The following is a 25359-nucleotide window of genomic DNA, read 5'->3' on the forward strand; positions in this document are numbered from 1 at the left end:
TTCTCCATCTCAGTTCACACGAGACACGCTCATAAAAATGATTCAAGGCGGGAAACTGGGGCTGCGAGAAGGAAGGGACATCTTCTGGGGTGAGGGCTTATAACCAAAAGCTTGGTCCTCATCCTCGATGCCAATCCAATAATGAAGACAAGGCCTTGAGAAAAAGGAAAAAGAAGGTTTATTGCTTTGCTAGCAAAGGAGTAACAGAGAATTCTGCTCCAAAGGCTGTGATTCCGCCCATCCACTGAAACAGGGGGCTTTTTTAGAGGTGATTCAGACAAAGAACAGAGATCATGAAGGAAAAGATGAGGGATGAGAAGTTTAGGGAAAAGAAGATTGGGGATAAAGAAAAAAAACGTGTAAGTTTCAAAGCCACAAGGGTTATGTCAAAGCATCAAGTAAGCCCTGTTATAGGCTGAGCTCTCTCATGTGACTGCTCACAGTCACCTTCCCTGGGCTCATTGGGCAGGAGGAAGAGGGAGAAAGAGGGCCCAGGAACTGGCTGGGGCTCTGCAAGTGTGATCCGCATCTCATTTGAACAGGCCTCTGCTGCTTCACTCACACTCACACCCAGAGTAGAGAGACTTACAGGATTCCAGCACTCAGGAAGATCCCCTTATGGTCCCCAAACGCCCACCTTGTTCAGCGGCACAGAACCCCATTCACTGGAGCACTCTGGGAATTAGCATCCCTGCCCTTCCTGGGCCTGACTGTGAAGCAGGTTGGGCAGTGGGGAAGGGAGGCTCTAAGTTTTGGACACCAAATACTTTACCCCAGCAGCAAGTCTGGGTCCTGAGGAGAGACACCCCTCAGTTCAGGAGACTCAGGGCTGCTGCAGTCTGCCCCTGGGTAGGGGCTCCCTACCTGGGCACTGTAGACCTGAGTCCTGCCTGCACCTGCCTGCAAAATAAGTCGAGTCAGTGACAGATTGGCATAGAAACAGCTGGAGAGGATGCCTGGAGGAGAGGCCTGCTCCTGAGGGTGGGACGAGTGGGGAATGCCCAGGCTCCCACTCCCCATCCCACCAGCCCTCACCTGGGATTGGGGGGAAGAGACACCCTTCCTGGCCATGCTCTCAGTGTTGGCCCTCTTCATCTGAGGCCTTCTAGAAGTTCACCACCTGTGAAGTGTGCCACTCTCTACTTGTACTCCCCTAATGACAGGGAACTCATTAGCTCCTCCAAGGCCTGATCACTGGCCCTTAGCTCTCAGAGAGGAAGTCCTTCTTGTTGAGCCGGAGCTGAGCTTCCTGGGATACACCCATTAGCTGGCCCAGAAACTGTCAAGGCTACAGGGCTAATGGTGTGACGTCTGCCTCACCAGTTCTGGCTTATGATCAAGTCTCTCCAGCCTCCTTGGCCATTGCCTCTCAGCTGTTTCCAAAATCTGTTACATTTATTTTAATCACTTCATAGTCTCTGGCGGGCAGTGAGCTCCCCATCACTGCTGGAATGTGAGCCAAGGGTAGAGGCCTGCGATAGGAACTCAGTGTTGGGTGGAGGCTAGGTCTTTCCTGATCCTCCAGTGGGTTCCCCAGGAGGCAGGAGGAGAGATGAAGGAGGCAGGGAGTTGGGGATCACTGCACACTCTGGGTGGTGAGGCTCTGAACCATCAGCCAGCCATGTGGCCTTTGTTTTTTTCCTTTTCCAGAGACTTTCTGAAACAATGCCCTGCCTACCAGCTGTCAGGGAGGGGTCTGTCCAGTAGGCCCAGGCCTCCAGACACACGCAGCAGGCCCCGCCTGGGATGATGGAGGACCCCCAAAGCACACCTTCTAGCTCCCACTTGACACCTCCCTAAACATAGGAAGACACTTGCCTGCACTTGGTTTACCCTCCAGGTCCCCAACACGTGCCTACAGACCACCCCAACCTACCCCTCCAACTACTGGAAGTAGCCCGAGCAGGGACACACTCTCCTTCAGCTACCCAAGAAAACCTTTGCAGAGGACCCCAGTGAGTCCCACATGGAAGGAGGGTGGTAGCTCCCTATCCTTCCCTGTCGCCTCCACATTCATTTCGAATCTAAGTTGGACTTAACTCAACCAAAACAAAGCCTAGTCACCTTCAAGACAGTTCCCAGGGCTCTGCCTCTTCCCAGTTGGTTCCTCGGTGCAGTCAATCTACCTTATATAACTGCTTCTCTGTGGCCACCTCCCTATGGGACAGCCCCACACCCTGCGTAGACTGCACTGATAGGCCACGGTGACCCCGATCACATCATGACTCCTAGCTGCTTGTTGGAAATCCACTAATTAGCACTCCCTCTGGAAACCTGCTTGGGTAATGCCCGGGACCCCAACAAAGGCTGTGGCCCCATGTCCTCTTGCATGCTGCCAGCAGCTCTCAAGCATGATGCGGTCTCTGGACTCTGTTCGCCCTTGGGGACACCCCTGTTACTTCACAGACCTGTGAGTATAAAATGCTTTCTTGTGCTGCCTACTGCGCCTCCCTGGCCCACAGCCCTGCACCCAACTCTCCTGCGGTCTGGGCTCTCCGGGAGAATGGCCAAAGGCCGAGGCAGCCACTCTCAAGGGACTCTAAGGCTAAATTAGAAAAACATCACAACAAGGAGGCTTCAGGCTCAGGATGGGTTTGAGAGCAGGAAGGGCGCCCGAGGAGCCAGGCAGGACAAAACCATCTGCACAGCCAAGAAAGGGCAGGTGGAGAGGACACAGGGCACAGGCTGGGATGACCACAGGAAGAATCCTTACCTATCTTCTCTCCTGTGCTCACACGAGGTCTTCGAAGCAAGAAGCACTGGCCTCTTTAATGGCTAATCCTATTAGACGGGTGGGATTTGGACCCTGGCTCCCAGCCTGGCATTGCCCAGAGCTGTTCAGATCTCTCTTGAAAGGGTCAGGAAAATAGGGCTCAGTGGCTCACATCTATAATCCCAGTGACTTGGGAGGCTGAGGCAGGAGGTTCAACATCAGCCTCAGTGACTTAGCCCTCAGCAATTTAGCAAGACCTTAAGCAACTTCGCGAGATTCTGTCTCGAAAAAAGTTTTAGGATGTAATTCAGTGGTCCAGCACCCCTTGGTTCAGTCTCTAGCAATGCCAAAACAAAAAACAAAACAAACAAAAGTCAGGCAGTCTCTACAGGGCAGCAGGGTTAAATTTAGCTCAGGTTTCTGGGTTTCACATCAGCATTTGGTCGCAATCACTGCCTGGGCTGGCCTGTTTGGTTCCTCTTGCCAACCGAATGCCCCGAGTTCCTTCAACATGGTTTTCTGTTCCTAGGGGTAGTGGTCCCTTTGATCCTCATATTACTCTCACAGTCCCACCCACTGCAGACCTCACCTCGCCTAGCTTCCCTTCCAACAGGGCTCAGGGACCAGGGTGGCAGGTGAGGACAGCAGGGACCTGGCTGCCCAGGCTGGCCCAAGGACTCCTGACAGTTTTTAGGGCATTGGGAGGGGGGATTGAACCCAGGGTCTCATACATGCTAGGCAAGCACTCTGCCACTCAGCCACATCCTACATTCCCAATCCCCTTTTTATTTTTATTTTGAGACAGGGTTGTGGTCAGCAGCCTAGCCCATGGATTCTTCCTGGATCCTAGCTGGCTGGATTTGGTGGCCCACCTGCATAAGAAATAGAGGAAAGATGAAAAATGAACAGTGAATTCTGTGCAGTTTGATCAAACTGGGGAGAAGCAGCTAGAATGCTTCTCTCCAACTGCCCTGCAGAAGCAGTTCTGACTTAACAAAAGCAGATGACATAAATATGTAGATTGAGTTAGCCAGCCTGGGCCAGGCAGGCCTGAGTGGACAACTTCCACTTCCATTTTCTTTGGTGCCTGTCAGAGTGAGGGGTCGCAGCCTGTCAGCTTCCCTCTCAGCAGGAAGAATGTGTTCCCAATTGGCAGGGAGGTGGGGAAATCTTCAGTCTGTTTCAGCATGTGGGCGCACACCCACGCCACTGAGTTCATCTCCTCAATCAATCTTGAGGGAAGGGGGGCTCCCATGTCCTCTGGCTGGCCACCCATTGTTGAATCAGTGTGCAGAATCTGAACACAAGAGGTCAGCTGCTTATTCCTGAAGGAGGAAATTCTGAAATATCTCATCTCTCTAAGGGAAGGACTTTGGTGTTAGTTTGCATGAGAACGTTCTTTCCATAACTTCGTGGCTGTTAATCTTTTTGATGGGGTTTGACAAGTGACTGAGATTTTCACCTCTGTCTCCAAATGATTTCCTCTGAAGACTGTTGATTATTTACAAAGCACCCTGGCTTCCACATTACAAGAGCTTATGTCCCTTTCTTTCATCTGAGACATCCCACCTTGGGCGGGATGTGACACATTCTGAGTTAATGTCTGAAGACCCCTTTTAGCCAATCTTAAGGAATGGAAAGTTAAAAAAAAAAAATATATATATATATATATATATATATATATATATAAACAAACTTTTGTTTGTTTTAACATGGTGCTGAGGATCAAACCCAGTGCCTCACGAGTGCTAGGCAAGTGGTCTACCACCGAGCTACAATCCCAGCCCCAAGCAACAGAAAGTTTTTTGAAAGATTAGCTCTTAGTCGAGAAAAATGCAAACTCCTAAGAGCAAAGCTATCCAGGCTGTACAATCAATTTGAGCTAATAAACAGAATTTCTTTAGTTCTATCATTTTTACCCAATGAAAAACAACTGTAAAAAGCAATCCTGTCAGATCTGCACTGGGAGGTGCCTGTGAGCTAGAACCCTTATGTAAATTGAGTTAATCACCACATGGGTAGAAAGAAGCTTTAGAATTTAGACATTTTACAGAACTGTAAAAATTCTGAACACAGCTTATAAGAATTAATATCATTCCAACAATTAAAAAATTAAAAACACATATACATTGAAATATACTTGGTAAACTAAGTCACAACACAATATAAACAGTTCAATTGAGAAAAATGTTATTTAAAAAAATAGCCAGAGTTGGTCGTGGTGGTACATGCCTGTAATCCCAGGGACTTGGGAGTCTGAGGCAGGTGGATCAAAAGTTGAGGCCAGCCTCATCAACTTATAGAGGACGTATGAAACTTAGTGAGACCCTGTCTCTAAATAAATAAATAAAAAGAGCTGGGGATGTAGCTCAATGGTAAAGGGGCTCCAGGTTCAATCCCTGGTACAGAAGGAAGGAAGGAAGGGAAGAAGGGAGGGAGGGAGGGAAAGAGGAGGGTGTGTAGGTTGGTTATTTTAGTTCCAAAAAGAATAAAAAATAGCAAAACCCAAATAACTGTAAATCATAAAAAAAGTTACTTTACCTTTGCCTCAGAGATAGCACAGTTAATATTTTAAGAAGACCATGAAGCACCTTATTGACTGATATCTATTTTTTGAAAGCACTGCTAGGATTTATGATCAATTAATAACAACCACAAAAATTCCACAGGTTTAGGTCATTATAAAATGATGTCATTTCAGAAATTAAAAACAGAAGCTATATGTAGATAATCAGCATTCTAGTAAATCTTTCTCTTTTTTTCCCCCCCTGGTGCTGGGGATTGAACTCAGAGCCTTGTACATGTGAGGAAAGCACTCTACCACTTGAGCTATATTCCAGATACCTAGGTAACCAGCATTCTAAATCATCTGTTATTTCCTTTGGCTTATCTCAGGCCTGGAACAAAGAAAGCAAGACTCCCTTGTTAATTTCCAAATATATTGAACAATTAATATATTAAAATAGACAAACCATGAATGTCATACATGTTAATAGGTTAGTCAGGCATGAGCAGGTGGGCAGGAGGACAATGAGGGGAAGACATCAGATATTGCATTAAGAAAATCCATGAGTCACCAGCCACACACACCTGCAATACCAGTGATACAGGAGGCTGAGGCAGGAGGATCAAAAGTTCAAGGCCAGCCTCAGCCTCTTAGCAAGGTCCTAAGCAACTTAGACAACTTGTCTCAAAATAAAACATAAAAAGGACAGGGAAGTCAGGTGTGGTGGTGCATGCCAGTAATTCTAGCGACTTGGGAGGCTGAGGTAGGAGGATAACAAGTTCAAAGCCAGCCTTAGCAATTTAGCGAGGCACTGACAACTCAGTGAGACCCTGTCTCTAAGTAAAATATAAAAAGGACTGGGAATGTGGCTCAATGGTTAAGTACCCCTGGGTTCAATCCGTGGTATAAAATAAAACCAAACCAAACAATATATAGATATAAGCATTACACTTATTAAAGGAAAGCAAAACATTTGTGAGGTGTCAAAAATCAAAGATTTTTCTGGGTGCAGTGGTGCATGCTTGTAATCTCAGTGGCTCAAGAGGCTGAGACAGGAGGACTGTGAGTTCAAAGCCAGCCTCAGCAACAGTGAGATGCTAAGCAACTCAGTGAGACCTGTCTCTAATAAAATATAAAATAGGGCTGGGGATGAGGCTCAATGGTCAAGTGCCCCTGAATTCAATCTCCAGTACAAAAGAAAGAAAGAAAAAAAAAAAGTCAAAGATTTTTAGCTCTGTATTAAGGTTTCCTCTTAAAAACAAAACAATTTAAAAAGCTACATTTTTACAAATCCAAAATGTCTGTCGTACATATTTATTTAATGTATTCAATTTTATAGCTATATTTTAGATTATTCATGGAAATCAAACATAGTCAACATTTAAAAATATTTTTTAGTTGTCAGTGGATCTTTTTATTTATTTGTATGTGGTGCTGAGAATCTAACCCTGTGCTTCACACATGCTAGGCAAGCCCTCTACCACTGACTTACGACCACAGCCCCATAGTTAACATTTTAAGTTATTTCTTTGCCAAAAAATTCCTAATGATAAAAGCAGATAGACCTAGGTGGTGGGAACATGAGGTTAAGGGGATAATTCTATAGACTGGGCCTACAGTGCTGACCTATATATATATATAGTTATAGGTAGACACAATACCTTTATTTTATCTTTATGTGGTGCTGAGGCTCAAACTCAGTGCCTCATGTGTGCTAGGCGAGTGCTCTAGCACTGAGCCACAACCCCAGCACCCCCATACTATCTTTTAAAAAGTAATTTACTTAAGGCTACTCTGGCCCTGCCCTGGCTTAGGCCAATAGGATATATTACATTCCTCAGCAAACACCTGTTATTGCAGGAAAAATGAAGGTCCCAAAACTCCTCCTTGCCAATAAGAACACAAGTTACCCTGAAGGGAGACTTTTGTGACCTTTATGCAGACCAGATTTTAGGGCTCAGGAAGACAGGATTATTAGAAGCAAAAGCCACCAACCATAAAATCTGTAAGAATAAATTCCAATCAGAACCAGTCAGTGTGGGCTGACCCAGAGTTGCTTTGAAATTTTTTTTTTTTTTTTTTGGAAAATCGCAAATAAAAAGTTTAATTTCAGAAACTGAATCCATCATTTATAAATACACTAAAGCACAGTCCACTCGAATTGAGAGCGAGCGAAGGTACATTATTCAACAGAAGGACAGCTTCCTAGCGGTGCTTTGAATTTTTAACATGTCATTCCAATAGTAAAAATCCTTTGGGCTGTGGTTGTGGCTCAGTGGTAGAGCACTCGCCTAGTACATGTGAGGCCCTGGGTTTGATCCTCAGCACCACATAAAAATAAATAAATAAAATAAATGTGTTGTGTCCAACTACAATTAAAAAATAAAATTAAAAAAAAAAATCCCCCTCCTTGGGGTAAGACCATATACAGTGGGGACTTGAAAGTATGATGCAATGCTACTGTCAGTCAAAGATCATGATGTAGGGCTCGGGCTGGGGCTCAGCGGTAGAGCGCTCGCCTAGGACGTGCTAGGTTTAATCCTCAGCACCACATAAAAATAAATAAATAAAATAAAGGGATATATATATAAACATTGTCAGGGACTAGAAGGAAATTCTCCTTCAAAAAATAGCCTGACAGCCCCCTGGGAGACATCCTGCCTGGGAGGCATCCTGCAGCCACCTATCTCCCTGGAACATCCTGCGGTTATCAGGATCATCAGACATCTTTATCAGGATCATTAGACATCTTGCAGCTGGCAGTTTTACCACCCACATCCAGCAACTGCTGATTAGAGAGCTTCCCCATCCCCAGCATATAAATACCCCTGTGTGAACAATAAAAGTTTGCAGCTTGATCAGAACTCCTGTCTTGCTGTCATCCTTTCGTGTCTCTTGTCCCTTCATTCCTGCCCATCTAGGTTCGCTGCCCACGTTGATGTGTCCTGCTGGACGGGACAAAACATATATATAAAGTCATGATGTAGATCTGGGCTGGAGTTTCTGGAAATTTCCCCAGGACCCTCAGTAGAACTGGAGGACAAGAAGGAGGCACAACATCCCTCTCCTCTCTGAGAGGACTTTAAGAGAGTCCTTTTCCCCCTTTTCCTTTCCCTTTTAATGAACTCCTGCCTGCTACTCTGTGGACTTATTTGAAATTCATCCTGGGGGACTGCAAGGAACCAGTCACGGACCTCCACGCTTGCTTTGGCTCTGCAGGTCGGTCTTGCTCCATCATACTAAGTGGAGACTGTACATTGAAAACACCGAACACTATGTCTCTAATAGCTACAAACGTCTCAATTGGTTAACAGGCCAGAAAAATGAGTTATTAGTTATTAGATGAGTTATTAGAAGCATTCTTATTATGAACAAATTAAATTATTACAAATTTACTAAAGTCATGTGAATTAAAAAATCATTTGGTAGCTGGGGCTGTAGCTCAGTGGCAGAGTGCTTGCCTCGCACGTGTGAGCCACTGGGTTTGATTGTCAGCACCATATAAAATATAAAAATAAACAAAATAAAGGCATGCTTTTCATCTACAACTACAAAAAAAAAAAGTCATTTGGGAGTCGAGCATGGTGACATCCACTTGTAATATCAGCAGTTCAGGAGGCTGAGGCAGAAGGATCTCAAGTTCAAAGCCATTGTCAGCCACTCAGCAAGGCTCTAATAATGAAGCAAGACCCCATCTCAAAATAAAAAATAAAAAGGGCTGGGCATGAGGCTCAGTGGTTAAGCCCCCCTGTGTTCAATCTCTGGGACAAAAAAAAATTTTTAAAGGTATTTGGGGGAGCTGGGGTTGTGGCTCAGCAGTAGAGCGCTCGCCTAGCACATGCAAGGCCCTGGGTTCGATCCTCAGCACCACATAAAAATAAATAAAATAAAGGTATTGTGTACAACTAAAAAATAAATATTTTTTTAAAAAGGTATTTGGGTTAATTTTCTACAAGTCAATATAATACCATGCAAACAAATTACTTAAGCACATAAGCACATAGGAGCATACAAGAAAATTTAAAAACTTAGAAGATTTAATATTTGCTATTTTTAAAAGTCAGATTTTTGACAGGATTTTTAAAAATTTTGTAGTTGTAGATGGACAGCATTTCTTTATTGTATTTGCTTATTTTTATGTGGTGCTGAGGATTGAACCCAGTGCCTCACAGGTGCTAGGAAAGTGCTCTACCACTGAGCTACAGCACCCAGCCATTGACAGGATATTTGAAAGCAGTTTGGTAAGTCTTAAATTTGTATTCCCAAAGTTGAGTCTAGGTAGAGAATTTACATCTTAAAGACTAAAGTTAGCGAAACTTAAAGAGCAAGTTTCCTCTTCAAAGAGAGAAAATGCCTTTGAAAGAGAAAATTAAAAGCCTCCACTAGCCAAAACAAAAATAACAATTGTTGAGAGCCACAGTTTAGTCAGAATGAGGCCTGGCATTTTGCTAGAGGGAATGGTTGAAAGGTGACCCTGCTCCGGGATTAGGACGGATCCTGCTGGGATTAGGGCGGATCCTGCTGCCTCAGGCGCCTGCTACTTTGGAGTTCCCGTTGAGTTCTCCCTGGGTTCTGAGAGAATTGGCGCATGGAGCCCGGTGGAGGCAGTGTGTTCCCGGGGAAGTGTGTGTAGAGTGCCGGTGAGAGTTCGGGAATAAAGAGTTGCTGTTTGAACCTACAAGGCTTTGTGGCGGCTCGGTTATTTGTGCCCAGCCAGACTGCGGCAAACAATAATTTAAATGTGCAGAATTTTTTTAAAAAGCAGATTCACCAGGAGAAATCTCATGAGCTCAAAATAAAGCAATTGCAGGTAAATTTCATCTCTTTCTTCCTTTTTTTTTTTTTTTTTTTTTTGCCACTGGGGATTGCTTAGCCACTGAGCTAAATCCCTACCCTTTTGGTTTTTGAGACAGGGTCTCCCTAAACTGCTTAGGGCCTCGCTAAATTGCTGAAGCTGGCCTCAAGCTTGCATTCCTCCTGCCTCAGCCTCCTGTGTCACTGGGATTACAGCCTGCACCACCATACCCAGAAGTACATTTCTTTTGATAGAAACCCATCTGATGACTTGAAGCAAGAACTATGCTTTTGAAATCTGTTCCTACAGACATCAGAATTTGCCTGTTAAGCCAATTGTCAAGTTAACAAACATATAATTGTACTAAATCAGCTTCTACTTTTGGAAATATAGGCCATGTTGTAATCAAAACTTCTCTCAGGAGCTCTGAAATATAATTAGCACTTTTCACTTTCATAACAAAAGTCTCCCAAACAAATACTCTAGGTCTCTACTCCTCTTAGTACCTATTCCAAACAAATTAGCCCCAGACAACACCAAAGACAAGGCCAAATTTTCCTGTCAACTAGTTCAAGAAGAACTCCAAACTGATTTCAAGGAGACTCCAAATTGGCTATGGCTTTTTAGCCATGGCTGGGCACAGTGGCACACACCTGTAATCCCAGCAGCTCGGGAGACTGAGGCAGGAGTTCAAAGCCAGCCTTAGCAATTTTATAAGGCCCTGTATCTAAATAAAATATTAAAAAGGGGCTGAAGATGTGGCTCAGTAATTAAGCGCCCAGTTCAATTCCTAGTACAAAAAAAAAAAAGTGGCAAACATCTGTTGGGACTATAGTCCCTTCATGGTCGTTATTCTGTTACCAGAAGCCTAACCCAAGGACCCTACCTGGGTCCTGGCTGATTGAATTTGGCCACCGACCTGCATGCAAAATAGGCAAAAGATGGAAAAATAAATAGCAATCTTAATGCAGTTTGATTAAACTGGGGAGAAGCCATCTAGCTGCTTCTGCCCACCAGCCCCCAGAAAAAGGTAGGATTTAGAGACAAAAGCAGGAGATGTACAGATGTAGCTGTAGGTATCTAGCCTGCATTACGCAGGTGTGTGGACAGTCTCCTTTGGTGCCTGGAGGGAGAGGGGACAGTCTTTCAGCTTTCTTTCTCAGCAGGAGGAATGTGTTCCCAATTCACAGCAGGGGCCCAAATTCAGTCTGTTTCAGATCTCACTAATTTGCCCAGGCTGGCTGCATACTTGAATCCTCCTGCCTCTACTTTCTATTTCAGGGAATATTCAATGAGATTCAGATCTCCCAGGCTGGAATGCTTCAAGCAGTGTCAGGGCTGGGTGTGTTGGGTGGGGGTGGGGCAGGCGTGGCAATAAGAGGACGCACTTGCCCTCAGGGCAGTTAGACACCCTGCTTACCTCACCAGAGACCCTCCCAGCCTGACCTCAGGAGAACTGAGGAGCCTAGTTCTCTGGCAAGCACGGAGGGATAGAGTTCCATAGACTCAGAACTCAGGAGTTCCTGCCTGGCTCCAACAAGGCCAGCAGCCACCAGGCAAAATGCTATGCAAATCAACCTTTGAGCTTTGCATCCGGTTGGGGGTGGAGTGGGGAGGGGAGGCCATGGATGGAGCACCTGAAGCTAGACTTCAGGAAGAGGACATGGGTGGGTGCTGTACCCACTGCACAAAGAGAAGCTTGCGGCTCTGATGGGAAGGAAAGATGTGGAGACAGGTGTTCAAGGGGAGGGGAGGAAGAGGAATGAGGGACAGTGCCAAGCAGGCAGAGGATCCAGAATTCTCATAGTATTAGATATGGAAAACATCAAACCTCCAACCAGTGTGGCCTGGGAAGAGGGCAACATACATCCTTTCCCAATATGCTCTTTCCCAGTTACTAGACAAGCCCTGGGAGGAGATATCCATCAAGCCTAGAATCACAGTCTCTGGGAGGAGGCCAAAGCATTGATCCTTCCCAAGATAAACCCTTTCCCTCGGATACTTACCACTGACCCCAGAACCTCCATCTGGCCTATTAAAAAGAGTTCGCAAACTGAGTGCCCAACTGATATGCTCATTAATCAAATCACCTCTCAGTGTAACCTATATAAGCACAGACTCCCCCTTTAGTTGGTGGCTCATTTTCCACCAGGAAAGTGGGTCCATCAGAGGCATGAATCCACCACTGAATAAAGGCTCTGCTGATCCAAGAAGTCCTTTTGTGGGAACACGCAGCAGGCTGATTCTGCCTTTTGTTCCAGCCACTCAAAGTGGTTCATCCTGACCTCTTTCCAAACCAACCTAAGAAGCAGAAAGACGCTCTCTTCTGAAAGGATGTCCCATTTGGGGCTCATTTCATCAAGAGTCATGGCCTGTGGGCCATATTGGGGACTGGATTAGGCTAAAACAGAGAGGGAAGAGCTATGTTGTCCTGCCCAACTCTCTGATCCAAGGTGCTGGGGAGTAATGTGGCAAGGATGGGGCAGACACTGACTCTCAAGCCTCTCTTCCTAAAGGAAGTGTCCCTCTGTATCCCGCCCCCAGCCACCTCAATACATAGAAAGATGGACCTGGAGAATGAGCCCAGGATCTCCAGGGTTTTCTGGGTGCTCTTAGATGTCCTACTGAAGTGGCACCCCCTTTCTCCACAGAAAAGCCCGTTTCACCATGCTGATTTTAGGACTGTCAGCAAAAGAGTCTCTGAGAAAGAGTTCAATGTAGATAAACTTCCTATTTTCATGTAGCCCTGTTTACTTGGCCACTGGCAGAGAAGATACCAGCACTCCAGATGCTGGACACTCCCTCACTAGTTTTTCACAAACATATCCAGTATAGTACTTTGTAGAACTGTGCAAACAAGGCCTCTGGCCTTGAGCTGGGCTTCACAGAGATGTCTACATTTTTAAGATAAGTTACAAATGGGCTCTGTGGTAATAGCTGGCAGGGGGATTAATTGATTACAGCAAAAGCTGTGCCCTCTGAACCTGGCTGCAGCCAAATAAAACTGTTTCCTGCTATCTTCAGTACCTTGCCTCCTTTGTCACTACAACACTACCTCCACCATCAGATTTTGTCACCCCAATCAGAAGTAATCTCATGGAATGTGTCCCCATCAACCAGACTAAGGCTCAGAGATGGATCTGTCCCTCAGTGGACTCTCATTGCCTTACCTGGGATCCCTTAGAATACCTTGTGGAAAAATCCCTTCATACCTTCCACCCAGTCTCCTCAGCCACAGCTTCCCTTTGAGTTCTCAGAATACCACAGAAGAAGGGGGACTCCAGTGAGGAGGCCAGGCGGCCCTGATAGTGTAACAGTGGTTCACTTTATGCTTTGACTATCTCTTGTTACTCTAAAACTGACATTTTTCCCCCGATTTTCCCAACCTTCTCCTCCTTGACATTCTTCTCCCTGATTTTCTCCTCCCAATCTCTCCTTCCTAATCTCAGGAGATGGGATTTCTGAATCACCTCTTTAAAAAAACAAAACAAAAACAAAAAACCCCCCTGCTCCCTTGATGAGAAGAATCACAGACTCTGGGACAGGAGGCCCCTGTTTCTCTTTTGCTAGGAAAGCAGTAAAACTTTTTTTTTTTTTTTTTTCCTTTTTCTCAAAATCTTGTCTTTGTTATTGCATTGGCATCAGGGACAAGGACAGAGTTTCAGCAACAAAAGAAGTCGGGCCGCTGTGGCCGGGTGGGGGTGGGGGTGGTCTAGGGAGCCTGCGCCAGCCTTGATATGGGTGTGTATGTGGTGTTGCCCAGTTAAGCACGACGGACCCCCTCCTGGGGCTGCAGTGACATGTTCAAAGTGCAAGACCTCTTCCTTCAGGATGTGTTGGGGGGGGGGGGCGGGAATTAAGCTGAAGTCATTCCTTGGAGGGAGTGGGGGAAGCCAACTTCTCTTAACAAAAATATCATAGAAAACAAGCCCAGAGCTGATCTGTAGGGTACGGCAAGCACGACATTCAGCAATTGGCCCGAGTTTCAGAAGGCAGAGTGTTTGCAGATTGGCTGACTTTCAGCCTTGGAGTTTAGGGATTGGCTGACTTTCAGAAGTGGAATCACTGGAGTAAGACGGTTGCTGACTGGCTGGCTCTCAGAAGCGTGGTCATTGGAATGAAGCCCTTGTGTAATGTTGTCAGTGATTGATTGGGCCAGGTTTAAATTTGGTCTGTATGACTTGTTCATGGCTTGGAACTGGTTCTCGAAACAGTCTTTCCCCCTCTTTTTAAAATTTAGAGAATAGAAATATTTTGTTTTCTCCTCCCCCACACACAGTTGACTTCTCTCCTCTTGGACCAGGGAGGCACTAGTCATCTGTACCCAAATTCCAGAATCAGCTCAGGACTGGTCACTCATTCCTTCAACACCTCTTTCTGAGAACAGCACTCTAGAAGGCAGACCAGGGCCCTTCCCTTCAGGTGCTGGACACATTCTCCAGGGGATAATTGAGCCCAGAGGTGGGCACCCAGAGAGTGTTCTAGAAGTATTTATTGGGGGTGATGGCTCATTAGACTTCTACCTCCTGGTGGCTGTAGGTCTGACTTCCCTAGCAGCTGGTCAGATGGGGTTCCGAGCCTGCTGGATGAGGGAGGAGAGAACTGAGAGGCTTTGGGCCACTCAGTGGTAGAAATTCAGAGAACAGCCTGAAGGACCTGTTGCACACTTGGATCAATCACTGGCCCTGAACAAGCTTCTGGACTGGGCTGGGGACCCATAGCCAAGGAGGTGGCTGCTATTAAAGACAGCAAAAGAAGGTGCTTCTGTGAAGTCTCTTTCTAGTGCAAAGAGCCAGGTGACATCTTTGACTTATTCTCCCTGTGTTATTGATGGGCTTTGCTTTATTCCAAAGAGGACTGGAACATGAGCATCATGAAGACTGGAAACTTGTTTGTCGTCTTCACCATCTGTATGGATGGGTGCTTCTGTATGGATGGGTGGATGGCTAGTGGATGATGGCTGAATGGTGAACTTGGCAGAACTGGTATAGGCCATACCCTTTCATATATACATAGGCATATACACACACATACATATACATATAGTTTTAGATGGGCACAATGCCTTTATTTTATTTATTTACATGGTGCTGAGGATCAAACCCAGTGTCTCACACATGCTAGGCAAGTGCTCTTCCACTGAGCCACAACCCCAGCCCTGTACCCTTCCTTTGCCGACCCCTCTAGAATCCAGGCTCAGAGTACCCACCCCCACTCCAATACACACATAAAGGTGTGGACCGAACACAGCTCACCAGCTCCTCACTTCTGGATCCAGAGTGAGCCCCCTGTGATCCACTAGGGTCCAAGTCCTCTTTGATTGTTAGGGCTTCTGAAGTAGTCAGCTTTAACTTCTAGAATATGGGGTATACCTTTGAGAAAAACAAAATATATTAATTTGGGTCATAGGTCAGAAAAACAAATTTATATTTGTCTATGGCCTGAGTTGGTTTTGGCCTTTGGCCACTAGTCAGGAGAGCAAGAGGGATGGGGAGGGTCGTCTTGGCCCTAAAGCAAGAAAAATGGGTTGAAGCCTAGTCTGGCCAGAATCCTGAAGGGAACTGCACCAGGTCTTCCCCCATCTGGACCGTTTATTTCAGGACATATTTAACTGAGACCCTGCTTTGTGCTAAGTACAGTATAGAGTTCTTGGCATAAAGTTAGTTAGAAGAGATCGAAATAAAACACACAGACTCAGTTACCTTATTTCTATTGCCAGGTCCGAGACGGCTCCCCTCTCTGGCTCCAACCTCTAACCGCCCAGCAGGGCAGCAAGGATTACTCAGGGCTAGCAGGAGAGAGAGAGTGAACACGCCAGGGAGTAGCCTTTTATTGGGGAACAAGAAATTCAGGGGATAATTCCATCCAATGAAGGTTGAGGGAGGACTGCACTCCAAGCTCAGGGTCAGTGATTGGGCCCCCGGGGTCAGTGGTCAGTCACACCCCCACACGGACGGGTTCTCTCATCAGGAAAGGGCCGGGAAAATTCCGACACAGCCAGAAGCCTCAGACCCTTAACGGGAGTCGCCCAGTCACGTGTCAGGATGGCTTCCCACAGTATAGGACATAAGTAGACTCTGCCCCAGCCCTGAAGGGACTCAGTGTCTGGTGGGAGACAGATAAGTGAGTAAAGGTACACTCTTTTGTTTTGTTCCTCTTCAGCCCTTTTTATTTTTTTATTTTGAGCGAGGTTGTCACTAAGTTGCTGAGGCTGGCTTTCAACTCACCATCCTCCTGCTTCAGCTTCCCGAGCTGCTGGAATTACAGGCGTGCACCACCACAGCTGGCTGAGATACACAGTTCAGAGTAATCAAGGCTGTTAAGAAAGGGTAAAGTGTTACCGTTTTGGTGTTCTTGTTTTTTTGTACCAGGGATTGAACCCAGGGGTGCTTCACCACTGAGACATATTTCCAGCCCTGTTTTATGTCTTATTTAGAAATAGGGTCTTGCTGAGTTGCTTGGGGCCTCACTAAATTGCTGAGGCTGGCTTTGAACTCGTGATCTTTCTGCCCAGCCTCCCGAGCCACAAAAACACCAAAACCATACCACTTTAGCCTAAAAAGCTGAGCCTGGAGGGCCTGGGCTTGACCTTCAGCCAGGAGCCCTTCTGAGTCCTCATGGAGCTCATTATCTTTTCAGCTCCCTGCCAGGGATCTCCCTATCAGCTGCGCCACCTTGCCTGGCCTTTTGGTGTTGTTTTTAAACAAAGGTAAGGTGGCTGCTTGCTTTCCCTCTTTCTCTTCCTCCCTCCCTTCCCTTCTCTGCCCTTCCCTTCCCCTTCTCCTTCCTTCTTCCTTCTTTTCTTTCTGTAAGGTCCTTGCTTAGCATTTGGACTGCCATCTTAAGGGACAGCCACCATTTTAAGGAAAAAGTTTCGCTTTCCCCCCCAAGGGCGTTTCTGAGAAAGGCTCACCACTCCCTCATCCCAACCCAACCTCTAACCGCCTGCATTAGGACCCGCCCAGCTCTGATTGCTGAGCCGGCTCCATAAAAGTCCCAGAACCCAAGCCTGCTTTGCCTCTCTCCACTATAGAGAGATGGCCTTTATTTGTCAGCTCTGCGGTGTATCTCTGCCTGGTCTCAGTCTTTCATTTCTCATTTACCTGTCTCTCATTCCTTGCTTTCCCTTCTCTCCCTCCCTCCCTTCCTTTATTTCTTTTTCTCCTGAACCCAGGCACTCTACCACTGAGCTACACCCCCAGCCCTTTTACTTATTTTTAAAATTTGAAACAGGGTCTCACTGAGTAGCTCAAACTGGCCTCAATCCTGCAATTTTCTTGCTTCAGCCTCCTGAGTCGCTGGAATTACAGGTGTGCGCCGCCACATATTTTTGGGGTGGGCACTGGCTGAATCCAGCCAGCTGGGGTCCAGGCGGTTCCCTGGTCTAGGCTGCCAGTAACAGGAGCACCTGGGCGTGGCTTCAGATGGCATGCCCGTGGCCCTCAGCAACCGACTGACTTTCTGTGAGCCTCAGTGTTCTCATCTGGGCCTTGAAGATGGTGAGCCCAGTGGGGCAGGACTAGGTGAGGATCAAGAGAAGATGGCTGTAAAGGGCTCAATCAGTACTGCCCTGAACTGTGGCCCTGCGCTGTAAGAGGACCTCATTCTGGTCCTCTTCTGCCTGTTCTCTGTCCCACTGGGACAAACAGTGAGGGCTTCTAAGGTTCCTGACTTCATAGTTTGGGGGCAGTTTAACCTGGGTCTCCTGCCTGTCTCTATAGACTCTCCAAGGGACTAGGCCGCCTCTTCTAAACCTCTTCCCTGTGGCCCCTTCTGGGGGAAGAAGCTAAAGGTGGACAAAGGTCAGATTTGAGCCAGACCAGATGGTCCTACAGGAAGTGGGGAAGGTGCCTGCCTTTGGGTCTATTCTCCCCACAGAGAAAAGGGTCAAGGTTCTGGGAGTGGAGGAAACTGAGGGCCTCAATCAGGCTGGAGGACACCCCCACTCTGGGACCTTTGGAAGGAGGAAATCTTCCCAGAGGGGAGGAGAGTTAGCCCTCCAGTCCTTAAAAGGAGAGGACCTGAGACAGCTGTGGCTGGTAGTGAGCCACAGGCTGGGAGGGAGAACTTATCCTGTCCCCAGCCTCAGACCAGAGCCCCCCCCAGGGGACTCCAGGGGCCTCTGCAGGGCTAGAGCTGGGTTTCGGTTTCTGCAGGGGAGGGGCTGCAGAGGTACCAGCCCAGGAAGGCTAGAGGGAGGACTGGGTGGGGGTATGGAGCAGGAAAAATGTGGGTCAAGGGTGGAGGGCGGTGTCTCAGGCACCCTGAGAAGGTCCAGGCTGTGAGAGAGTCCCCTCTGTGGGACGAGTTAGTTATCCAAGGGCGCAGTCTCACCCTGTGTGTCCATCTCAGCCCACAGATTGCTTCTGCTCCTACCCTGGCAGCTTTGGGACTGAAAGGGCAAATTTCCTGAGTTGTATGAGCTTTTTGCAGGCAGTAGGGACTCCGTCTGAGAAAGGCAGGCAGGTGGCTAGGTGAGTGGAAAGGGGCTTACCTTGTTTCCGGTGCTGAATAGTAATGACCTGTCTAAAGTTACCAGATTTAGCAAACAAAAATATGGGACTTTCAATTAAATTTGACTTTCAGCTAAACAATGAATTTTTTGTAAATATAACTATGTCCCATTCCATGAAATATGTGGGTCAAGTTAATACTCAAAAATTGTTGTTCATCTTATAAAAACCATGTGCTAACTGCTTGCCCAACTGGAGCTTCTATTTGTTGTTTATCTTTAAATTCAGTTTTAACTGAGCTTTTACATTTTATCAGACATCCCTAGGCTTGTCCCACTGTGGTCCCAGTGGACATTCTCAAGTCCATCCCTGAAACAGAGCCAGGATCTTGACAACAGAAAGGAGCCTGTCTAAGGTTACCAGATTTAGCAAACAAAAATATGGGACTTTTAATTACATTTGCCAGTATAGGCCTGACAGGTCTCCCTGATAACAGAGATAAGATCATACTTGAGATTAGATCTTACCAGAGATTGCTGAAATCTTCCTAGGAGAGGATTTCAAGCAAGAGATTTCAAAGTATAGCAAGGTTTATTAAAAAAGAAAGAAGGAGGGTTGCTGTTGTGGCTGAGCGGTAGAGCACTTGCCTAGCATGCTCGAGGCCCTGGGTTCAATCCTCAGCACCACATATAAATAGAGGTATTGTGTGCAACTAAAATATAAACAAATATTAAAAAAGAGAGAGTGATAAAGAAGATGGCAATGGAAAGGGAGGGGGAGAGAGGGTGTGCGCACCAAAGGAGTGAACAGGCCCCTCAGAGACAACTCACTTCTTTGTGTCTCAGTTTTTACTGCAGTTGGAGGGAAATTGTTATAAGGTCCCACTCAAGTATCACCTCTGGGCTCTGGATGGGCAGACTACATTGCTAAGAACCAAAGGGCAACTCTCGATCATCTTGGCCTGGCTGACAGGTCCTAATTGAAACTGGTTTTTCAGAATTTATGGTCAGTGGGCTCCAGTCTTAATCATTGTGCTTTCCTAGGTCTGAGATTCTGGTCTGTGTTGTTTGCATAGGGTCTTGTTTTTTAGTGTTTATGCCACTCTGAGCAAACATATCCCGTCCTTTGCTTCTTACCCCCTGAATTTATCCATCTTCCTCCTGTTGTAAGAGGAATAGTTTGTAGGGCTGAGATCAGGCAAGGGTCTGAAACAGCTATCTTGTCTGACCTTGAGGTGCCCCTGAGGCAGGATTGTTGATGAACTGATTTGCTCTATGGTAAGTATTTTCTTAAACTCCTGACCCACTGCTTATATCTAACTGCTTCCTAACAGTCTGTCTCCCTAACCCTGCCATTCCCCTTGCACAAAATTCTAGATCTGACACCAGGGATCCTAAGGCAAACTAAGCCCAGGATGCTTGGCCAATTGCTCTGTATCCCTCCCCACTAGCACACACAGCCATCCACTGACAACTCTTATCCAGGTGGAGGTGGTCAGGGAGAGGCTTGTGGGGCTGGGCTTAAAGAATGCTTGGGAGGAGGCTGGGGTTGTGGTTCAGTGGTAGAGCGCTTGCCTCATACGTGTGAGGCACTGGGTTCGATCTTCAGCACCACATAAAAATAAATAAAGTAAAGGTATTGTGTCCATCTACAACTAAAAAATTTTAAAAAAGAATGCTTGGGAGGGGCTCAGGTATAGCTCAGGGCAGAGTGTTTGCCCAGCATGTGCAAGGCCCTGGCTTTGATTCTTAGTAGTGCAAAAAAAGAATTCTTGGGAGAAAATGCCCCTCTATTCTGGGAATCCCAAGTAACTTCCTTGCAGGCCTGGTGTTTGAATACAGGGTGATACAGGAGCTGGGAGGCCAAGGCCGGGTTCTTAGGGCTTTGGATATTAGGCCAAAGTGCTTTTTGTACTTTACACTAAGCAGTGGGGAATTGTAGAAGGGAATTTTTTTCTTTTTTCTGGGAGTGCCAGGGGTTGAACTAGGGGTGCTTTACCACTGAGCCATCCCAGCCTTTTTTATGTTTTATTTTGAAACAGGGTCTCAGTGAGTTGCTTAAGGCCTTGCTAAATTGATGAGGGTGGCTTTGGGTTTTTTTGTTTTGTTTTGTTTTGTTTGTTTTCTTGGTACCAGGGATTGAACCCAGGGGTGCTTAAACACTGAGCCATATCTCCAGCCTTTTTTATATTTTATTTAGAGACAGGGTCTTGCTGAGTTGCTTTAGGGCCTAACTAAGTTCTGAGGCTAGCTTTGAACTTGAGTCCTCCTGCCTCAGCCTCTGAGCTGCCAGGATTACAGTCATGTGCCACCATACTGGACTGAGGGGATACTTTTAAATGGTAAATTTGTTGGTTTGGGTAAACAAGTAAATCAAGAGAGGGCAGTGTTCTCTAAGTGGAACCTGAAAGTCCCCAAGATACTTCGAGGAGATCTGCAATGTCAAAACTGTTTTCATAGTAATACGGAGACCCTATATGCCCTTCTCACTTGACTGATGGCTCTAAAGTAATAGTGAATGTGTTATCACTTTAGCACAAGTTAAGACAGTAGCACCTGAAGGGGGTCAAAATAAGCCAATTGGCATGAGGATTATTTCCAGCTGAAGGCAATGAACAACCAACTGCTACAGGAAGAGTTCTCTGCCCTCTTATATGTCAAAATACCAGGCATAAATTTCCCTCTGTGAAGATGTTTGTCCCTGTACCAGAAAGGGAAAAGCTTCTCCCCACAGGGATGGAGAGCAGGCAGTGAGATGAGTTTGCATAAACAGTCCTTAGTAAAATAGCCCTTATCTTCCATTGGGTCCCCCATAGATGTCCTGGTCACTTCCCACAAATTATCACCCTTGTAGCCCAAACTCTCTTTCCTTTGTCTCAGTGGTATAAGTCCCCAAGTCCAGTCACTTCATAGAGTCTCAGTTCTGTTCTGTGAATGCCCATGCACATAAATATTAATGAAGCTGTGTTCCCCTGTTAATTTGTCTTTTATTAGTTTTATTTGCAGGTCTTCATTAATGACCCTAAGTGGGTAATGAAAGTCTTTCCTCCCTGACACCAAATTGTACTAGTAATCTCTAGTACTTTTCTATTTTTCATTTCTTTTTTTGGGGGGTGGGTGGGGTGGGGTGGGAGAACCTAGGGGCACTTAACTACTGAGCCACACCCCAGCCTCCCCCTTTTAAAAATAAGGTGACTTTTTTTAATATTTATTTTTTAGTTGTAGTTGGACACAATATCTTTATTTTATTTATTTTTATGTGGTGCTGAGGATCGAACCCAGGGTCTCACACATGCTAGGCAAGTGCTCTGCCACTGAGCCACAACTCCAGCACCACCACCCCAGCCCTTTTTAATATTTTATTTTGAGACAGGGTCTTGCTAAGTTGCTTAGGGCGTCACTAAGTTGCTGAGGCTGGCCTTGAACTTGCAATCATCCTGCTTCAGTCTCCTGAGTTGCTGGAATTATATGCATGCTCTGTGCCAAGTACTAGTACTTTTCATTGCCATGTGTTTGCAATTTTTAGAAAAGTTTAGTTTATGAATGACCTTGACAGAGCAGTAAAAAGTATCAATTTTATTAACTCTTAACCTATAAGATGTATACACCTTTGTTATTTTAATATTTTGAGTGACAAAAGGAGAAGTATGCACTTCTGTTTACCAAAGGAGGATGGTGGGCTCCAGGAAAAGTGCCTCTGTGATTGGCTGAGATGTCACCTGAACTGTCTGCTTTTTTCTTTTCTTTTGGTACCAAATATGGTGCTTTACCACTGAGCTATGTCCCCAGCCCTTTTCATTTTTTATTTTCAGATGGGGCCTTGCTAAGTTGCTGAGGCTGGCTTTGAACTCACAGTCCTCTTGTATCAGTCTCCTGAGCCATTGGGATTACAGACATGTACCACTACACCCAGTGTATGGCTGCTTTTTTAAAAAATATTTTTTAGTTTTAGGTGGACACAATATCTTTATTTTTATGTGGTGCTGAGAATCGAACCCAGTGCCTTATGCATGCTAGGCCAGCGCGCTACCACTTGAGCCACATCCCCAGCCCTATGGCTGCTTTTTTGAAAGAATACCATTATCATTTTTATCTGAAAGACTGACAAAATATGGTAATTCAGATATATTTTCAGATAGTTAGCAGATATTTTCTCAACAATGAATGAAGTATGCCTGTCACTCCATGTGAAAGAACAGGTAGTACTGGGTGCCAATAACAAAAATCTGAGCTTTCAAGCAAAAGTCAAAACTTTGGAACACTGTATCCATCACTGTGAACTTGACAAGCTTCCCAATACTAAAAGACTTTGTGATTAGTAGTGATATTAACATGTGATTTTTCAATATTGTATAATGAAATGTGTCAAAATTTGTAAGATTTGCACAAATGTATCATGTTATAAAATCATGCACACATAAAAGATTCATACAAAGTATAGACAGATAATTGTTTTGTGGTTGTTTTGTTTGATCAAACCCAGGGCCTCAAACATGCTAGGCAAGCTCTCTACTATTGAAGTACATCTACAGTCCCAAGATGATAGTTGGTTTTGTTGTTGTTGTTGTTTTTATTTTTTTAAGTATTTTTTAGTTGTAGTTGACACAATACCTTTATTTTATTTTATGTGGTGCTGAGGATTGAACCCAGGTCCTTGCACCTGCTAGGCAAGCACTTACCACTTAGCCACAACCCCAGCCCCCCAAGATGATAGGTTTTAATGTCAGATAATATAAATGTCATTGGTTTCCTTTTATTTTAATTTTAGTTTAGTTTTTGCAGTAATGGGGATTGAACTCAGAGGTACTTGACCACTGAGCTCCATCTCCAGCCCTTTTTATGTTTTATTTTGAGACAGGGTTTTGCTGCATTGCCCAGGCTGGCCTTGAACTTGGGATCCTTCTGCCTCAGCCTCCCCAGCATGCACATGTGCCAATTATATAAATATAATGTAATCTATTAAACCATTACTCTATTGGTGAACATTTCAGCTTTTTTGATTTCTTTTAACTAATTCAAACAATGATGCAATGGGCATCCTTGGAAAAATTATAAGCAGGTAAGTGATATCTTCATATCTGTCTGTTCAAAAGGTCTCTCTGAACATGTGAACTGCTGCAATCCAAAGAAGATCTGTGGGTTGGATCAATGTCAATTTCCTGGTTGTGGATATTGTACTATTGAAAGATTTTGCCACTAGAGAAAACAAGAGGGAAACCAGGTGAAGGGTACACAGGGTCTCTCTATATTCCCCTTCCTTCCTTCCTTCCTTCCTTCCTTCCTTCCTTCCTTCCTTCCTTCCTTCCTTCCTTCCTTCCTTCCCTCCTTCCCTCCTTCCTTCCCTCTTTCTCTTTCTTTCATGAAGTACTACTGATTAAACCCAGGAAATTGAACCCAGGGGCACTCTTCCAATAAACTACATCCCCAGCACCCCCTCACTTTTTTCAATTTTATTTTGAGACAGGGACTTGCTAAGTTTCTGAGGCTAGCCTCAAACTTGTGATCCTCCTGCCTCAGCCTCCCAAGTCACTTTGGTACGGATGTGTACCAAAGTTCCAGGTTTATACTTTCTTTCTTTTTTTTTCTAGTTTGTGTAACTGCAAGTGAATCTATAATTATTCCAACACAAAAAGCTTAATTAAAAAAATTGACTCCCAGTAAGAAGTTATTATCAAAATAACAAGTGTTGGTGAGGAAGTGGAGAAATTGGACCGTTTCTACACTGTTGATGAGAATGTAAAATGGTGCAGCCACTATAAGAAACAATGTGGCTGTTCCCCAAAAATTAAATATAGAGGTGGGCTGGATGGTGCACATCTGTAATCCCAGCCACTTGGGAGGCTGAGGAAGGAGGATCACAAGTTGGAGGCCAGCCTCAGCAACTTAGTGACACCCTGTCTCAAGATAAAAAAATAAAAATGGCTGAGGATATAGGTCAGAAAAATAGTGGCCCTAAGATCAAGCTCCTTCGCTGAGGGGAGAAAAACCATAAATACAGAATAATCATATGATCCAGCAATACCACTTCTGGATACATAATCCAAAAGAACTGAAAGCAAGACTTGAAGAGATATTTGCACACCATGTTCACAGCAGCACTCTTTGTGATGGCCAAGACCAGAAAGTAATGCAGGTGCCCATCAAGGGATAAATGGATAAGTAAATGCAACATGCACACACAATAGAATATTGCTCAGCCTTAGAAAGGAAGGAAATTCGGACACATGGCACAACATGGACATTTACTAAGTGAAATAAGCCAGTCACAAAGACAAATACAATATATACGTGTGTGTGCTGTGTGTGTAGACATTAAAATAAAAACGTGTTTTTAGAAAAATGGCTTTAAACAAACAAATAAAAACCCAAAAAGACAAATGTTATGGTTCCATTCATATCTAAAGTAAATCCATGGAAACAGAACATAGAATAGTGGTTGCCAGGGCTGGAGGAAGTGGGAGATGGGGAGTTGTTAAACAGGTATCAAGTTTCACTTATGCAATATGTAAAAGTTCCGGAGATCTGTTGCACAATGATGTGAATATACTTGACACTACTGAACTGTATCCTTAGAAATGGTTAATTGGATAAACTTTGGCTGGGGACGTAGCTCAATGTTAGGGCACTCACCTAGTATGCATGAGGACTTGAGTTTAATCCCCAGACCCTCAAAAAAATTAAAATAAGAAATAAAGGGGCTGGGATTGTGGCTCAGCAGTAGAGCGCTCGCCTACCACCGGTGGGACCTGGGTTCGATCCTCAGCACCACATAAAAATAAAGGCATTGTGTTGTGTCCATCTACACCTAAAAAATAAATATTTTTAAAAAAATAATAAATAAAAAGATAAATTTTATGTTGTATATATTAAAACACACATACACATATATGAAA

The 25359-nt window shown here is 45.2% G+C and overlaps 2 long non-coding RNA genes across 2 annotated transcripts; one reads left to right on the forward strand and one right to left on the reverse strand.

The window, feature by feature from the left end:
• Positions 1 to 15057: 15057 nt before the first annotated feature.
• On the reverse strand, positions 15058 to 15900 carry LOC131423551 (uncharacterized). The gene is made up of 2 exons (XR_009225263.1): positions 15717 to 15900; positions 15058 to 15386 (listed from the first exon to the last, which is right to left on the reverse strand). It is a non-coding gene; the product is annotated as an uncharacterized LOC131423551 (long non-coding RNA).
• On the forward strand, positions 15901 to 23449 carry LOC124081734 (uncharacterized). The gene is made up of 3 exons (XR_006848108.2): positions 15901 to 16343; positions 16654 to 16723; positions 23325 to 23449. It is a non-coding gene; the product is annotated as an uncharacterized LOC124081734 (long non-coding RNA).
• Positions 23450 to 25359: the final 1910 nt, after the last annotated feature.

Source organism: Marmota monax, unplaced genomic scaffold, assembly GCF_021218885.2.
Source record: "Marmota monax isolate L192 unplaced genomic scaffold, Marmota_monax_Labrador192_F-V1.1 WCK01_AAM20220418_F8-fsc00111, whole genome shotgun sequence".
Classification (NCBI taxonomy): Eukaryota; Metazoa; Chordata; class Mammalia; order Rodentia; family Sciuridae; genus Marmota; species Marmota monax.